The sequence below is a fragment of the Magnolia sinica genome, chromosome 19, assembly GCF_029962835.1.
Source record: "Magnolia sinica isolate HGM2019 chromosome 19, MsV1, whole genome shotgun sequence".
In the NCBI taxonomy this organism is placed as follows: Eukaryota; Viridiplantae; Streptophyta; class Magnoliopsida; order Magnoliales; family Magnoliaceae; genus Magnolia; species Magnolia sinica.
Window position 1 is genome coordinate 17,372,495 of NC_080591.1, and position 15,878 is coordinate 17,388,372.

Genomic DNA, 15,878 nt, shown 5'->3' on the forward strand with positions numbered 1-15,878 from the left:
TTTGTGGTCATTCATTTGTTTTGCATGATGTGTGACCCACCTAAGGTTTGGAATGGGCTGATTTTTTCATAGAGGGTCTAAATGTTGTGTTCCACATGATGAGTTCTTTGGCTTTATTTTATTTAGATAATTTCTATTTGTGTTATATATTCTTTGAGCTTGCGGGCTTGCATTTGGATTGTGAAGGGGCTACTTCATGACTTGTACCTTGGGGCTATCATTTAAAAAAGGAAAAATATTGCTCTAATGTATACCTCGTGGGCCTAAATGAGACCAAATATGATATGACACAGTATGGGCCAAACTCTACTAAAAACAATTTGATATGATGCAGTATGGGCCCTACCATGGATTGTTTGTAACAAGAAATCAACTTTGCTTCGAAGATCTTAACCATTTGATCAAGAGCATGAGAGTGGAAACTGTAAAAATTAGTTCTCCATCACATACAATAAGATATATTTGACATGAATCCATGCTATGTTTGTAGGCCACACATGAATTATTGAAAATGAATGGTCAGAAAATCATCATAATTATAACCTTATCCCAACTAATTGGAGTTGGCTATACCAATCCATGGTTAGAACAATAAAAAAGAAAAACAAAAGATTACAAGAAGCCCACATACAATAAATATTTGTGGCCCACGCGCCTCGTGATTAACTCAACTTGATCTTAAAGTTATGGAGTGTAATGGTGGGAGCCCACTTTTGAAGATAGAGGCATTACTTCAACATTTCAAAATTATTAGGCCCACTTTTGTTGCCCACTTAGGTCTCATAATTTCCTCATATTTTACTAAATTATATATTTCAATGGGCTTATTGTAATCGTTACGTCAAATGTCACATATGTACACTAACTTAGGGCATTAAATGTAATGACCCTGATTTTCGTGACCCACATGAGACCCTAATTAAATAAATTAATAACTTAATTTTTATTTATTAACAAAACAAGCACTTAGCCTAGTTAGTAAAAGCATTCTTGGTAGAGGGATAGATTAATGGATTGATTTCCCACACTTTAGGAATTATAATTTTTTGGCAAAATTTATAAAATCTTGCTGGAATCTTCTAGATTCAAGGCTTTTCCTCTATTTAAAAGGAAGATCTATAAGAAATTCCTCCAAAAAATCCAAAAGAGTAGAGGGAGAGAAGTCTTGCGAACGAGAAGCCTTAATCTACTTCCTGTTGGCGTAAGTTGTCTAAAATTTGACATGTTAGACTTGCTATGTGAGGTTGGAATGTTGGATTGTAAGCCAGCAGACACTCCAATCATTTAGAACCACAAGCTCGGAGAATATCCAAACCAAATACCAACGGACAAAGGAAGATACCAGAGATTAGTTGGTAAACTTATTTACCTCTCTCATACTCATCTAGATATTGCCTACGCAGTGAGTGTAGTAAGTCAATTCATGCATCAACCTAGTAAGGATCATATGGAGGCAGTGATCTGGATTTTACGATACTTGAAATCCTCTCTGGGAAAAAGGCTTATGTTTTCGAAAAATAACCATCTCAGAGTTAATGGTTACACAGATGCAGATTGGGTAGGGAATACCACAGATAGAAGATCCACCTCAGGATACTTCATGTTTGTTGGAGGGAATCTTGTTACATGGAGAAGTAAGAAGCAAAAAGTGGTGGCATTATCAAGTGCTGAATCAGAGTTCCATGGAATGGTTAAAGGACTTTGTGAACTCCTGTGGCTCAAAAGACTTCTAACTGAAATTGGGTTTGCTCCTACATCCAAGATGGACTTCTTTTGTGATAACAAGGCAGCTATCGCCATTGCTCACAATCCGATCCAGCATGATCGTACCAAACACGTGGAGGTTGACAGACACTTTATCAAAGAGAATCTCGAAGCTAAAATAATTCGGTTTCCATTCGTGAAGTCCGAAGACCAACTGGCAAATATTCTTACAAAGGCCGTATCAAGCAAGGATTTCTATAACTCACTAAACAAGTTGCGCATTGAAGATTTGGATGAGTTGGCGTGAGTTGTCAAATTAATCAATGAGTTGTCAGCTAATCAATCAATGAGTTGTCAATTAAGAGAAAATCAGAAAGATTATATTCGTGATTGTACAACGGTTGAGGGTCAAATATTTCATATCAGACCCCAGTTATTACCTGGATTTACGAGCATGATACCGCTTAACGCCCTGCCTTAATCGTGTTTTTGATGCAAGGTGTATTTAGGAGCTTGGACTGGAAAATGGTATTAAAAGAATGGATTTAGCACTTCAGAATCACCAAGGCAAGGGACGGACCCCAGGGGCCCAAGATCAATGGATTTACACGTCAGAGATCCGAGAAATCGAGGAACTGAAGCTCAAGTGGCCCGAAATTGGTCCAGAATGCAAGATCACAGGGTTCCCACCATCCGTTTGGCTCGAAACTTCACATATGGCCTAAAGACCTTAAATAAGCCGTACACGTCAAATTTCAGTAGTTGGATACCTGTGGAAGTGGTCCAACGGTCAGATCAGCCTATGAATTACTGATCTGAGGCCCACCTGATATTCAGATATGCTTCAAACTCGGGATTTATCCATTAGATGATATGAGAAAAGACATGGATGGAACGTATTTCTCACGACCATTATGATGGTGGCCCATGAGCATCGTGTGTATAGAGAGTATACGTGCACTCAATGTGCACCGGATGGAGAAACCCGGTCAAAGTCGGTATTGACCGACTCCTTGCGCAAAACGGCAACTGCCGTTACAGCGAAGATCCGCACCAACGTCGGTTGATGTTGTGGGCCCCGTCCATTGTCCATATGGACAATCCAAACCATTTAACAGATTCGTACAGTCCTGCTCACCAAGTCATAGGTGACGATTTTTGAGGAAACAAGGAGGATGGGATCGCAAACATCCAAAAGGAAGACGGACGGTGGAATGAAATCATCCATGGGCCACCAAGAAGCTGATCCAAAATAGGTCATGTCCGACCGATTTTTCGAGAGGAAGCTAATTAATGGACTAGATCTCCCCACCGACGCTGTTCATGGGCCCCACTGACGCCGGAAGGATCCGTTTCGGATTCCTTACGCGTTACGCACGTCCGGAGAAACCCGGATGATCCGGGCTGTTACAGGATCTTGGAAGGGATCGGTCCGTCCATCTGGACTGTCCAAATTATTCCTAAGGTGGGACCGACCATGCTCAAGGAGACTGCACGGACCAGATCCCGAAAATAGGTCGGCTATTGGTGCCAAACGCGAGTCGAACGCAGGTTTTCTGAGCTGATGAGAATTGCATTATCCACCGCCTCTAGACTGTTATAAAGAAGAAAGGGAGATACGTGGAGAGGGGGCTGGGGGGTCGGAGGTGCAGAAAAGAGAAGACGGAGAAGGCGGTTTGGAGGCTACTTCTCCTTTTATTTCTTTCTTATTTTGCCTATGAAATTGTTTAGAGGTCTAAGCCTCATCATGTCTATTCTAGGCTAAACCTCTTAGCTAGGGCTAAGAGGTGAAGCTTGGAGAGTGATGGGAGATTGTATGCGTGTGCCTTTTGTTTAGATTGAAGGGATTTTTGATTTAATTTTATTATGAGAATATTTGTAGTTTTTAATGGCCTGTTGTGACTGAAATTATAATGGGTTTACAATGGCTTTGAGTATTTCTTTTTCCTTATTTTGATTATGATGTCAGGAAGCCCTGTTGTTTGTCATCGTCTCCTAGGCATGGTTGGATGGCGGTATCCTTCCTAACCTTCATAATCATCTGATTGGTTGGTAATTAGTTTAATTCTGTTGTTAACTTTGTCTCCTGGGCATGGTTTGGTGATGAAATCCATTCTAATTCATATACCTTTCATCTCTTTAAAAATTATATCAGAGGAAGTTCAGTTTAAGTTCCATGATTTTTGAAGTAGGCATAAAGATCTCCCTGATCTCTACAAGTGGATCCTCTGAATCCCTAGTTTCTTATCTCTGATTTCTCTTAAGTTTTACATTAATATTTCACCATTACTTCTCAAATTATAATTAATTTAAATTCCGTTGTAGTCTAGTTCTAATTCTACCTAGTTTCAGATAACGTACAGGTTTCAGTCCCTTGGGATTTGACCTCGGTCTCACCGAGTTTATTACTACATCACAACCCTATACTTGGGGAGTGAACAAGTTTTTGGCGCCGTTTCTAGGGAATGACGATTACGTTTTCCTAAAATTAACTAGTTTTAGGATTAGTTGAAGATTAAGATTTTACTGACTTTAGTTTTAGATTTTTATTTAATTTCTAGAACTAACTTGTTTTCCTGTTTTGTAGGATCCTGACATAAACTTCAAAATTGGTAATCCCTTTCTAATTCCTCTACTTTTTCTATTTTTACGAAATAGTTTGTTTTTAGAAACTTTCCTCTTTTGTTTTTAGAAACTAGGTTAGTTATTTTCCGTTTTAGAAACTCTTTCTAATTTTAGAAACTAACTCATCTTTCCTTTATTTTATTTTTAGAAACTTTCTAATTTTAACTCTTTAGATTTTCTATTTTAGAAACTTTCTAATTCTGGAACTTTCCTTTTTAGAAACTAACTTTTTATTTTTATTTTTAGTAACTTTCTAATTCTAACTCTTTTAGAATCTAACTTTGTTTCCTAATTTATTTTTAGAAAATTTCTACTTGTAGAATTTTTGTTTATAAACTAACTTTCCTATTTTGTAGGCTTTTAAGATAGAAATTTCTAATTCGGTAAGATCTTTCTCTACTTTCTATTTTTCATATCCCTTTTAATAACTTACTTTCTAATTTAGGACTTTCCTAATTTATTTTAGAAAATTTCACTTTCTTTTAGGAATTCTTTCTTTTAGAAATCAGTTTACTGCTATCTTTCTTTTTAAGGAAATTTCTTCTCTTTTTAGAATCTAACTTATTTTGTTTTATTTTGCAGGTTTTTAACTTAGGGACTCCTATTTGGTAACTTCTTTCCAACCCTCTCTTCCTTTTTAGATTTTCTTTTCCTTTCTTAGGATTAGGTTTCGAATTTGATTGAGGGCTGCGAGTGTTTCATGCCCAAGTGGGCCCGTGACAACACTCGACGTCTCTTGACTGAAGGAGGATTGGTTGAGGGGTTAACTATCCATCGTAGGACTTAAACACCACTTGAAATCCCTTGAGTTAATTGAAGTGATGGCTAAAAACCAACCTCTTCTACCCCAACCTAGGGTGGAGGACATTCAGGATGAGAATGAGGTGCATCAAGCACCCCCGCCACGTACTTTACGAGATTATTTACAACCAGCAGGGGTGAGTACGCCCTCATGCATGATTTTTTCTAAAAATACAGGACATATGGACATCAAGCCAGGGGTTATCCAACTCCTTCCTAAGTTCCATGGGCTTGAATCTGAAGAACCATATCTATATTTGAAAGAGTTTGATAAGATCATAGCCACTTTATATTTTCAAAATGTGTCTGAGGACATAGTCAGGCTGAGACTCTTTCCTTTTTCCTTAAAGGAGAAAGCTAAGACGTGGTTGCATTCACTGCGTCCTAGATCCATTGGCACATGGAATGATATGCAAAGGGAATTTATAAAGAAATTTTTTCCACATCATAAAACGATTACCCTTAGAAAAGCAATCATGAACTTCACCCAAAAGGAGGATGAAACATTTTACTAATGTTGGGAAAGGTTCAAGGATTTAGTCAGTTCATGCCCACAACACGGCTTTGAAACGTGGCGCATTACAAATTTTTTTTATGATGGACTGACATCTTCCATGTGCCAAATGGTCGAGACAATGTGTAATGGAGAATTCATTAATAAAATGTTGATGAGGTATAGGATTACCTCGATAGTCTTGCTGAAAAAACACAATTATGGGATTATTACCCAAAGTTGAACACCACGTTTAGGCCGACTCAATTAAAGGAGAAGGGTGGATTGTATCTCTTGAAAGAAGAGGATGATCTCAAATGTAAAGTAACTACACTCATAAGGAAAGTTGAGGCCATGGAAGAAAAGAAGGATAAGGTTAATGAAAGTGTTTGCGGCATCTGTGATTGCAACATTCATACAACTGAAAATAGTCCTACAATACCCGCCTTTCGAGAAGTGTTGAATGAACAATCCAATGCCGTAAATAATTATCAAAGACCTTTCAATGGACCAACCTCTAATACGTACAATCCTGGTTGGAAAAATCATCCAAACTTTAGTTGGAGAAATGGACAAACTGCTACTCCTCAAGGTTTCTTCAATCAAAATCCAAATCAGGGGAAACCTCAAGAAGAACCGATTCAAAATTCCATGCAAGAGCTGACCCATGCAATGCAAGACTTTATGCAAAAGATGGATTCACGTATGACGGTTATAAAAAAAGGGATGCTTCCTGCACAACCGCTCCCCAATCCTAAACCGCAATACGAGATAAGTGATCCCAGCTCTTCAAATCAAATGGGACACGCTAAATCCATCACCACTCTTAGGAGTGGGAAGATCGTTGATAAAACCCTTCCGGTTAGGCCCGAAAAGCCTCAAGAACCAGAAGAGGACAACAATAATGGATCTAATGAGGCCTCACAAAAATTAGAACTGAAACTGCTAGAAAAACCAGTTGCTCCATTTCCCCAACGGTTGGTCGCACCAAAACCTCTCTCTAACTCTCAGGATATCCTAGAGGTGTTGAAACAAGTGAAAGTCAACATTTCTTTGCTTGATGTCGTAAAACAGATACCTTCATATGTCAAATTCCTGAAAGACTTATGCACGACCAAACGACGGCAGAGTATTCAAAAGAAGATCTTCTTGACTGAGAAAGTGAGTGTCATCCTAAAGAAAGACGTGCCACAGAAATTCAAAGATCCTGGTAGCCCAACCATATCATGTGTAATCCGGGACCATCGAATTGATCATGCATTTCTTGACTTAGGAGCGAGCGTCAATCTGATTCCCTACTCGGTATACAAATAGTTAGGTTTGGGTGAATTAAAACCCACCCTAACCACACTACAACTTGCTGATCGCTCTGTTCGTGTACCAAGAGGGATAATTGAGGATGTGTTGGTCCAAGTTGATAGATTTTACTACCCTGTGGATTTTATCATCCTGGACACCGAACCCATCAATAACATGAGCACTCAGATTCCCGTCATTCTTGGTCGCCCATTCCTTACCACTTCAAATGCAATTATCAATTGCAGGAATGGTGTCATGACTATGTACTTTGGGAATATGACATTGGAGTCAAACATCTTTTTCAATAACGGTAGCAACTTAGAAGATGATGACGATTTCCACGACATTAACATGATTGACTCTTTAGTGGAAGATACGACACCTCTAACTTTATCCTCTGACCCTCTAGAGACGTGCCTAGCCCACTCCCATGATTTTGATGATGACATGATTAGGGAGACGTGTGCCTTGCTTGATACTGCACCGGTACTTGAAGTTAACCGATGGAGGCCACAATTTGAAGAATTGCCCCAAACTGATGTAGTGCCTCTACCGTCTAACCTTAAGCCGTCGAAGCTTGACCTAAAACCTTTGCCCTCTGATTTGAAATATGTTTATTTAGGTCAAGATGAGACATACCCGGTGGTGATGCCTACCTGGAGAAAGAATAAGAGAGTATGCTTATATCTACTCTCATTGAGCATAAGGGAGCCCTTTGATGGACGATAGCGGACCTCAAGGGAATCAATCACTCGATTTGTACTCACCGCATATATCTTGAGGATAACGCGAAGACCGCTCAGCAATCACAATGTAGACTAAATCCAAACATGAGGGAAGTGGTTAAGGCCGAGGTTCTTAAACTATTAGATGTGGGTATCATATACCCCATATCCGATAGTCAACGGGTGAGTCCAACTCAGGTGGTTCCTAAGAAGTCCGGGATCACCATCGTAGCCAATGCTAATAATGAACTCGTGCCAACTAGAGTTACTACTGGTTGGAGAATGTGCATTGACTACAGAAAGTTGAATACCGTCACGAGGAAGGACCACTTTCCTTTGCCCTTCATTGATCAAATCTTGGAAAGCCTAGCTGGTCATTCCTATTACTGTTTCCTTGACGGGTATTCGGGCTACAATCAGACTGAAATCGCCCCGAAGGACCAAGAAAAGACTACATTTACATGTCCCTACGACACCTTTACCTACAGAAGGATGTCATTCGGATTATGTAATGCCCCTGCCACCTTTCAGCGATGTATGATAAGTATCTTTTCTGATATGGTGGGGAAATATCTAGAGGTCTTTATGGACGATTTCTCTGTTTTCGGTTCATCTTTCAGCGAGTGCTTAGAGAGTCTTAAATGTGTGTTGAAAAGATGTGAAGAAAAGAACTTGGTACTTAATTAGGAGAAGTGTCATTTCATGGTTCATAAGAAAATTGTCCTTGGACATATTATCTCGTCCAAAGGAATCGAGGTGGATAGGGCAAAAATCGATCTTATCTCTAACCTACCTTTACCCAAGAACATTAGAGACGTGCGATCCTTCTTAAGACACGCAGGATTTTACAGGCGATTCATAAAGGACTTTAGTATCCTCTCTCATCCTTTATGTAATCTACTTCAAAAAGATGCACCATACGAGTGGACTAAGCCATGCCAGGAAGCTTTCACTAAGCTTAAGGGCATGTTGACTAGTGCACCCATCATACATCCACCCGACTGGGGCATTCCTTTTGAACTTATGTACGACGCATCTGATTATGCTCTTGGGGCGATTTTAGGCCAGAGAAAAGATAAGAAACCCTACGTTATTCATTATGCGAGTAAGACTCTAAATCCTGCCCAAGTAAACTACTCGACTACGGAAAAGGAACTCTTGGCCGTAGTGTTCGCTTTGGACAAATTTCGGTCTTACTTAATTAGATCTAAGATCATTATTTACACTAATCATACGGCGCTCAAGTATCTTCTGTCTAAGAATGATGTTAAGCCCCGCCTGATACGATGGATCCTCCTACTTCAGGAATTTGATTTAGAAATTAAAGATAAAAAGGGAGTAGAGAACATAGTGGCCGATCATCTGTCTCGCCTTAATACCTCTGATTCCTCTGAGGTGACCCATATCAATGGCATGTTCCCTGATAAACAACTGTTCAGAGTCTCTCATTCGCCTTGGTTCGCTGATATTGCCATTTATCTTGCCACAGGTTCCATACCGACGCATTGGACTGCACAAGATAAGAAGAAATTCTTTACCAAGGTGCGCAACTTTTTCTGGGACGATCCATATTTATTCAAATAATGCCCAGACCAAATTCTAAGGAGATGTGTGCCAGATGACGAGTATCAGAGTGTCATCTCCTCCTGTCATTCACAAGCCTATGGTGGTCACTTTTCTGCTAAAAAAACCACGGCCAAGATTTTACAGTGTGGCTTTTATTGGCCCACTATGTTCAGGGACACTCATGAGTTTTGCAAGGCTTGTGAGCATTGTCAGAAATTGGGAGCGTTGTCCCGTCGAAATATGAAGCCCTTGAATCACATTCTTATCATCGAGGCATTTGATTGTTGGGGCATTGATTTCATGGGACCATTCCCCCAATCTTTTGAAAATTTGTATATTTTGCTCGTCGTCGATTATGTCACTAAATGGGTCGAAGCAATTCCGTGCCAAAATAATGACCATCGCATGGTCATTAAATTCTTAAAAGAGAACATCCTTTCACGGTTCGATACGCTTCGAGCCATCATTAGTAATGAGGGCACACACTTTTGTAATAGACCATTCGAGAGCTTAATGAAGAAATACGGTATCTCTCATAAGGTGAGCACCCCATACCATCCACAGACAAGTGGACAAGCTGAGATTTTCAATAGGGAGATCAAATATATCCTACAGAAAACGGTTAACCCTGATCGTAAGGATTGGTCAATCCGATTGACCGATGCCTTATGGGCATACCGTACTGCTTTTAAAACCTCTATTAGAACATCTTCCTTTAGACTTGTCTATGGGAAAGCTTGTCACTTGCCTGTGGAGTTGGAACATAAAGCGTACTGGGCGATCAAAAATCTGAATTTCAATCTGGACAACGCTGGCTCGCTACGTAAACTTCAATTAAATGAACTTAAAGAAATCCGGAACGATGCGTACGAGAACTCGAGAATTTACAAAGACAGAATGAAGGCGTTTCATGAACAACGTATTCTACGAAAATCATTCACACCTGGTCAGAAAGTCCTTTTGTATAATTCTCGATTACATCTCTTTTCAGGTAAGCTTCGATCTCGTTGGACTGGCCCTTACATTGTGGTCACTGCGTATCCTCATGGGGCCGTTGAGATAAGAGATCCTAACAATGACAAAGAGTTTAAAGTAAATGGACATCGCTTAAAACCATTTGTCGAGAAATTTGATTCAGAGGACATGTCCATACCTCTGACTGATCCTGTTTACCAGGATTGATCTCCTAGTCTGATGGAGGTATAGGTAGGTTTCCTGTTTTCATAGGACTAGGGTAGTTTCCTTTATGCTATTTTAGGATAGATGGTAAACTTAGCGCTCCTGGGAGCCAACCCAGCTTTTCATTCCGGTTCATTTTCTCAGTTAGTTAGTTCAATGTTTGTGGGTAACATTGCTGCAAACCCTCACGAGACTACAACTCGTCCACTAGGGACAACCTAGGGGTTTAAAGGCTTGTTGCATACGTTAAATGCAATCGAGAACACCTGCGAAAGTGGTGTAGGTAGGATTTTATTTTTGGTATTTTTATTTTACTTCTGTTGGTTTCTCTCTTGTGCTGACCCGCTCTTACGTAGATATTTTTGGAAAGCTTCTTGATTCTTTCGTCCAGGTACTATCTTTCCATCACTCTTATATTTTCGTTGTCCCATATGCATTGCATGCTTATTTCTTTTACATTGAGGACAATGTAGATTTTAGGTTGGGGGTGGGAGATTAGGTTTCCTAATCAGTGTTTTCTTGGTCTTGAGCAGAAATTGTGAAAATTTTTAATTTTTTTTGGAATTTTGCATGAATTCGAAGTGATTTGGACGCCCATCTCGGATTTAGACGTACAAGATACATGATGTTGGTAATATATGACTCTTGGATTCAGTTATCTGTTAAACTTCACAGTTCAGTTCGAACTATTAATCCATGGTTAGAAGTTGTAAACATTGATTGAGTCATAATTTCACAAAACACATCTCGCTTGCACATTAAGGGTTCAGTTCGATATTGAAGGATTAACTTGGTAATCACTAAACATAAAAGGAACCAACTTGGGAAATTGAATGGATTGGGCGAACAGTCTTTACCATAGGTTTGCTCCCTATAGGTGAGGATTCGATTCCCCATGGATGATATTTGAAAAAGAGTGGGTGTGAAGTCTTTACCATAGGTTTGCTCCCTATAAGTGAGGATTTGATTCCCCTTCTTGGCGTTACTTTTAATGAAAAAAATGAAAAATTAAAAGAATGAAAAGATGATGTGTGAGGCAAGTTTTAGTTATCATGAATTCTCTTATTGGTTACCAATGATATCCTTAAATAGAGAAGTGAATTTTAATGTTGATAAGTCGAGATTAGACTATACATCCATGGAATTCAATGTTTAGAATTGTTCTAATTGATGGACTAATACTTTGAACTTAATTATGAAGCTTACTGTGTGCTTGAGTCTAGGAGAGAATTATACCCAACGATTCATGGATCTTAGATTTTTCGTATCTAACTCGTTTTTAAAAATATCACTCGGATTCATAAGAATTGTCTCGTAATTCTCAACTTATTTTTCGCATACTTTGCTTGGGACTAGCAAAATGCTGGTTGGGGGTTGTGTTGAGGGTCAAATATTGCATATCAGACCCCAGTTATTGCCTGGATTTACGAGCATGATACCGTTTAACGCCCTGCCTTAATCGTGTTTTTGATGAAAGGTGTATTTAGGAGCTTGGACTGGAAAATGGTATTAAAAGAATGGATTTAGCACTTCAGAATCACCAAGGCAAGGGACGGACCCCAGGGGACCAAGATCAATGGATTTACACATCAGAGATCCGAGAAAATTGAGAAACTGAAGCTCAAGTGGCCCGAAATTGGTCCAGAATGCAAGATCACAGGGTTCCACCATTCGTTTGGCTCGAAACTTCACATATGGCCTGAAGACCTTAAATAAGCCGTACACGTCAAATTTCAGTAGTTGGATACCTGTGGAAGTGGTCCAACGATCAGATTAGCTTATGAATTACTGATCTGAGGCCCACCTGATATTCAGATATGCTTCAAACTCGGGATTTATCCATTAGATGATATGAGAAAAGACATAGAAGGAACGGATTTATCCATTAGATGATCTGAGGCCCATTAGATTACGGGTTTGCAATGGCTTTGAGTATTTCTTTTTCCTTATTTTGATTATGACGTCAGGTAGCCCTGTTGTTCGCCATCGTCTCCTGGGCATGGTTGGATGACGATATCCTTCCTAACCTTCATAATCATCTGATTGGTTGGTAATTAGTTTAATTCTGTTGTTAACTTTGTCTCCTGGACATGGTTTGGTGATGGAATCCATTCTAATTCATATACCTTTCATCTCTTTAAAAATTATATCAGAGGAAGTTCAGTTTAAGTTCCATGATTTTTGAAGTAGGCATAAAGATCTCCCTGATCTCTACAAGTGGATCCTCTGAATCCCTAGTTTCTTATCTCTGATTTTTCTTAAGTTTTACATTAATATTTCACCATTACTCCTCAAATTATAATTAATTTAAATTCTATTGTAGTCTAGTTCTAATTCTACCTAGTTTCAGATAACGTACAGGTTTCAGTCCCTTGGGATTCGACCTTGGTCTCACCGAGTTTATTACTACATTACAACCCTATACTTGGGGAGTGAACAACAACTTATTGATTGATTATACAATATCTATGTATAGCCAAGAATAGGGTTGTTAATCTACCTATATATTTGTACAATATCTCTGTAAAGAAAGTATGAAAGAAATACGATAATAGAAAATTTGACACTTCCTTGTTGTTCAATCTTAAAAATTTATCTAACAAGCCCAGATCTAAATAATAAGCGAAACAGATTAACCCTACGATCATTGTTCCGATCTGTGGGCGAGTTTTGAATGATAGAGATCAATTTTTGAATGAGTTTCTATAATACGGATGATCAACTATGAGAATTCCAATGATCTCAATTTAAGAAAATCCGAATCTACAGATCTTAAGGTCAAATTGCGTTAGAGCCTTAAATCTTAATTGAATTGAGGAATAGATTTCCCACATCAATTTTGCAGAATTGTATAGATAACCATAGTTTTGTTGAAAAATAGTTTTTTAACTACCAGTTGTAGATACTAAATATTCAGATTTGAGCGAGCCTCTAGTTTTCCAAATTCGACTATGAGGAAAAAAAAACCATTGGATGAGTTGGACCCAATAGAAGAAAAATCTTAAAAATTCTAGAAAATTAAATTGTATAATAGAACCTATCCAGTTTGATCGACCGAAGTGTTCGATTGATCGAACATGTCACATTTTGTAAAGAGACCAAAGCCTGAAATTGTGTTGAGTTTCGATTGATCAGGGCTCTCCTCGAACGATCTCGATCAACCGAGGGTTCCAATTGAGAGTGACCAAAACTTTTCAACGAACAAATTGATTTAATTAGGCCAATTTCGATCAATCAGCAAGCATGGTTCAATCGATCGAAGGGAGGTAAAAGTGTTTGGAGACTTAAACTAAAAAATTCAATTTTTCCATCAATCGACTGATTGAAGGCCCTCGAGCTAGCTCGATTAATCTACTGCATTCATCGACAGACCCTGTATTTTTTAAATTTAAACTTAAGGATTTATATTGGGTCACCTTTCTTTGATCAAAGGTGAACCCCCAGTTTGTGATATAGTTTAATTAAATCATGAACTATTCTTTTAGGGATTTAGATTCTATATTCTAAATCGTCCAACTATTCAAATGGATTTGACCTTACCATGAATAGGTGAGTGAATCCCAACGTGTCTTATACCTGTATGATTAAGATAGATGATGTGATTGATTCTGATTGTTATGATTAATATGTTTGCCATGCAATTATTGAAGTGTAACACTATTTATAATCATTACTTTATGATATATGCTTTGAAAGATTTGGATGAATAGGATTTGTTGTTCCTCCTAGATAGAGATGTGTGTGTGTGTACACACACACACACCCACACACCCACACACCCACACACTCACGCCTTAATGGGATTTCACCACCTATGGATACTCGAACCCTTGATCGGGTGTTGAAACTCCTTAGAGTCTACCACCGGAGCAAGAGTAATGATCCAATAAAGATGTATATGATTGACTATAAATGTTGATGCATAAACATTGAGCATATTTATAAATGTGTGCACACATCGTGTGTTAAGTTCCTTGGGAATCTCCTTGGATGGTTATGCCTGGTAGATTCATTACCAGATGCTCATGTTAGTGGAAGCCTACTCACTCGTAGATGTATGATTACCCATGCTTACCTAGGTAAATGTCTAGCGGATATAGATTGCTTGTGCCTACCTACGATGGATGTCTGTCGGGTACAATTTTTAGGTTGGCGGATATTTACACTAAGCAAGTGGGCGATCATACCACTTGACATGCATCTCATGACATCTCTACATTCATGCTCATATTGCATACACACCATTTCGGTATGATTGTATTATTTTATATTGTATTATGTATGAACTATACTGGGTTCACTCACTAGCCTGATCAGTTAATGTTGTGGATTGACAACAATACATACACAAATGAGACATGGAATCCGAGTTAAGTGCCGACAAATGAGGTTGGGTTGGTGGATGATGCTCAAGATCAATGGCTATATTTGGCAGAGGACATGATCGCTGCATTAGATGGTCGATGTATTAATGTTGCTACTTTATTAAGATGTTTAGTTTCTATTCTTGATATACATTGTTATAGGGATTAAATTGGGAGTTGTTCATTGTATAACCTTGCTGGGTTATGATTGATTATTTTAGTTCAATAAATTCCCAAATGGATGAACTTATACCGGTTTTGATAATTTATTTAATGAATGTAAATGTTATGAAAGGAGTGTTAATAAAAGAAGTGAAAATAATTGAATGTATGAATGTTAATGTGGCGATGATGTATATTACATATAAATTATGCCTCTTAATAACGACATGATAAGTGGATTCATGTGCAATTAGTGTACAATTTATAAATCATAATTCAGGTTCAAGCGGTGCACACTTTATACCTGAAGTGCGGGACCTGACATTAAAGCTGATTGTTTTAATCAAATTCAAGTTCTTAAGAAATATAATAAAATTCTAATGCATTTTAATTAGAGACAGCCAAACACAACTCAAGATCCCAATTCAAATAAATTCCGGGGTGATTATGATTTGGATTTCAATTCATGCAAACAAGTTGCATAGCCGTCTAATAATGTCCAAGAAAGGAAAACCATTAACACCAAGTAAAGCAACAATCCAAACTAAAAATCAATACTCACAGCTACTAAGTTGCTAAAGCCAACTAATCAAGATATTGTTTCGCTTGTAGCTCATCCACAATGTGACCCACCTGATCAGCTATCCTAATTACCATGCATACCTGCAATGTGGAATTGCACGTGACTATTCAACGATCGGAAGCTACGTCACTTTGAGCAAGGAAAGCTACGTCTGAGGACTCTCTCATCAGCTCACCATCAAGGAAGTCAGAAATTGGCTAAGTCCCACATGATGTGGTCACGTTCAGGGATGCAGATTATTTTAATTGTCAGTGGGCTGGCAAGATGATTATTTTAATTGTCAGAGTGGGCTGGCAAGATGAGTCAGGCTGGGCTTTGACATTTAGGCCCGTGGGTTAATGGGATAAACATGGGATTTGGTTTTCCTGTAATCTTGT

General features: G+C 38.6%; 1 non-coding gene across 1 annotated transcript; it reads right to left on the bottom strand.

The window, feature by feature from the left end:
- Positions 1-5,588: 5,588 nt before the first annotated feature.
- On the bottom strand, positions 5,589-5,695 carry LOC131235773 (small nucleolar RNA R71). Its single transcript, XR_009166294.1, has one exon. It is a non-coding gene; the product is annotated as a small nucleolar RNA R71 (small nucleolar RNA).
- Between the last annotated feature and the right edge of the window lie 10,183 nt (positions 5,696-15,878).